Below are 3,435 nucleotides of genomic sequence, written 5' to 3'. Positions count from 1 at the left end.
CTGTCTCCAGCATCCAGACACCCAGTTCCCAATGGGATCCAAACCCCAAATAAATCCGTTTTACTCTGTATAAAGCTTATACAGGGTAAATTCATAAATTGTCCACCCTCTATAACACTAATAGAGAGATATGCACAGCTGTTTGCTCCCCCAGGTATTAGTCACTTACTCTGGGTTTATTAATAAACAAAAGTGATTTTATTAAGTATAAAAAGTAGGATTAAAGTGGTTTCAAGTAATAACAGACAGAACAAAGTAAGTCACCAAGCAAAATAAAGCAAAAACACACAAGTCAAAGCCGAATACATTAAGAAACTGATTACAGGTAATATCTCACCCTCAGAGATGTTTCAATAAGCTTCTTTCACAGACTAGACTCCTTCTTAGTCTGGGCCCAATCCTTTCCCCTGGTACAGTCCTTGTTATTTCCAGTAGACATCTCAGGTGGTAAGCAGGGGTTCTCTCATGACTGGGAGCCCCATTTGTCCTGCTCCACCCCCCTTTCATAGCTTTGGCACAAGGTGGGTATCTTTTGTCTGTGCTTGTCCCCACCCCACCTCATCAATGGAAAAGTACAATGATTAAGATGGATTCCAGTATCATGTGACATGGTCACAAGTCACTGTAAGAGCCCTAGTCTCCATTCTTCCTGGGTTAGCCCACACATACACAGGAAGGCTTGCAGGTAAATAAACCATTTACAGTCAATGGGAGCCATCAAGATTATAAACCTCTATTAATGGCCCACACTTTGCATAATTACAATAGGACCTCAGAGTTATACTTCATATTTCTAGTTTTAGATACAAGAATGATACATGCATACAAATAGGAGGAATATATTCAGTAGTTTATAACCTTTGTTATGATACCTTACAAGAAACCTTTTGCATAAAGTATATTCCAGTTACATCATATTCTCACTGATAAGCATATTTTTATAAAACGTACATAGTGCAACATCACAGTACCCCAATATTTATCGGTCTTTATTACCTTATATATTAACCTTATGCTTTTCATATTTTTGGGTGCTGCTCCTGTAAAAGCAACACTTGCTCAGGCTTTGTCTATGGTAGAATTGTTTTACCAAAACTCTCCCCCAGTTGCTGCCACTGGCTCAGCTCCATCATGGGTAGTAACAACAGGACCATTAGTGTAGGCAAGGTACAGGCAGCCACCAGTGTTTTAATCACTATGCGAACAAAGTAGGGTCAGATAACCTGATGGTAAAAATGTCAGCAGTGGTGTGGAACACTCAACAATAGCTTCTTTGCTGATGTAATGGTAACAAAATATTTGCAAAAAAGCTAGTACAGACATCCCCTACTAGCAAGGGGCACCTTGATGTAGACAGCAGTGAAATGAGGACAGATACATGCATGGACTTAAGTGGAAGGCTGCAACTTTTATTAAACTGTGGCACAAGGGAGCGGCACTATGCACCGATCACCCATACTCTCTTTTACCAGGCATTTAGTTAGTTCTAGTTTGGGGGGTTACATGGCTCCTTACCATAAAACCCATAATGCAGGTGACTCTCTGCATCCTACCCCCAGGACGGCTGGAGGAAGATGACTAAGAGAACATCATCATTCGGTAAGCACCGCAGTAAAACCCACACTTTGTGCAGTCGCTGCAGATCCAAGGCATACCATCTCCGGAAATCCACCTGTGGGAAATGTGGATACCCTGCAAAGTGCAAAAGAAAGTATAACTGGACTGCCAAGGCTAAAAGATGCAACACCACTGGTACTGATCATATGAGGCACCTGAAAAATGTCTACCGTTGATTCAGGAATGGATTCCGTGAAGGAACAACACCTAAGCCCAAGAGGGCTGCCATTGCAGCATCCAGCTCATCTTAAGGACTCATCTGTTTGTTACAATAAATGGTCTAATCCGGAAAAAAACAGAACAAAAAACAAACCCTTAACTGCCCACTTCAAATTCCTTTTGCATAACAATCTAACCCTTATTGCCTACACCATTTTAAGTGGCCTCCTACACCATTCATTACCTCTTATGCTTAATAATCTGTCCCAACTTGTATTTAGTTCGGACACCGATTTCTTCTCCCAGATCTGAAGAAGAGTGTGTGTAGCTCGAAAGCTTGTACCTCTCATCGACAGAAGTCGGTCCAATAAAAGATATTACATCACCTACTTGTTTCTCTCATGATTTATTAATGGAAATCTCCTACTTACATATTTATCCTGTGACTCTTTCCTGGTTAGGTTTAAGTGGTGCTGCATGCAGTTATACATTTTTATCACTAACAACTTATTTTATGGCACAGTAACTGGCTGTTGATGACAATTTTTACTATTTTTAACAGTACTAGAAGGTAAACCAAAACATACATCAGTGCTTCCAAGCAAGACATTGCTTTTAGCTACTAGTATCTGGAAGTTTAACTGCCCTGACTGCATAACTATATAACACAACTACACTAGCATTGCACATCAAAAAGCACATTCTTTAGTCAGTCTTTTTTTGTTTGTCTAATAAAAAATGATTCCTGGGTGTTCATGGCTAAATCTAGCAAGGTTGATTATTAGCATTTTATGAATCATGTATCTGAGTTGTTAGTGTGTTGTATCTGATATGAATCCTTGCATTACTCTGTCATTCACCTAGATGTCCATAGCTACATTGGCCTGTTGTATTACCTTTTTGCTGTATATCCAGTTTACGTAGATTTTCTGGCTGCCTCTTGTGGGTTCATTAACAGGTTCCTTCATGCAGTGACAAGTTGTAGAGAAGGACACATGTTCTATGTGATCTGGAGGGTTGACTCCTGCCTTAACACATTTTTTTTTTAAATCTATCCCTAGGTTATTACATGTTGAATTAAAAATATATCAAAGCCCTGCTATTTTTTTCACCTTTGTAAATACAGTCAATCATCAGTTTTAATGTGACATTAGAGATAGTGAAGCGAAATATTCATTATTCTTATTGCACTCCATGTAAGTAAGTGAATTTGATTATGATACAAAAGGAAAGAATTTGCAATCATTAACTATGATGCTTTTGGGAAGGAGATTAGATAGGAGACTAGCATCATTAGAGGTTTTTATTTAAAGATTTCCTGCCTGGGGTAATTGTTCAGAGGAGCAGCAATAGTCAGAGGGATTATGTCATTTATTTTCTTTACTAAAGCTTTGGGCTACGCATTGTTTTATGGATTCATTTGAAAAAAAATTTCTTTTAATTTTAACAAAAAGTGAGTGTCTTTTCTGTTGAACTCATCCTTTCACAGAGTTGAAGGGATTCTTTTCTTTCTTTTTTCTTACAAAATACATCAGAAAACTGTGGTTAAATGATATTTCACTTTCAGTGTATTGTCATTAATTAAATCCTTTGAGACTGTATTATATTGCTGGACAAGCCAACAGTTTCAATAAATGTATTAGCAATATTAGCATGAAA

General features: G+C 38.2%; 1 pseudogene; it reads left to right on the top strand.

The window, feature by feature from the left end:
- The first annotated feature begins 1,441 nt into the window (after nt 1-1,441).
- Nucleotides 1,442-1,904, top strand: LOC102947434 (annotated as a pseudogene).
- The last annotated feature ends 1,531 nt before the right edge of the window (nt 1,905-3,435 follow it).

The sequence above is a fragment of the Chelonia mydas genome, chromosome 4, assembly GCF_015237465.2.
Source record: "Chelonia mydas isolate rCheMyd1 chromosome 4, rCheMyd1.pri.v2, whole genome shotgun sequence".
Taxonomy (NCBI): domain Eukaryota; kingdom Metazoa; phylum Chordata; order Testudines; family Cheloniidae; genus Chelonia; species Chelonia mydas.
This window is presented reverse-complemented; position numbering and strand designations above follow the sequence as displayed.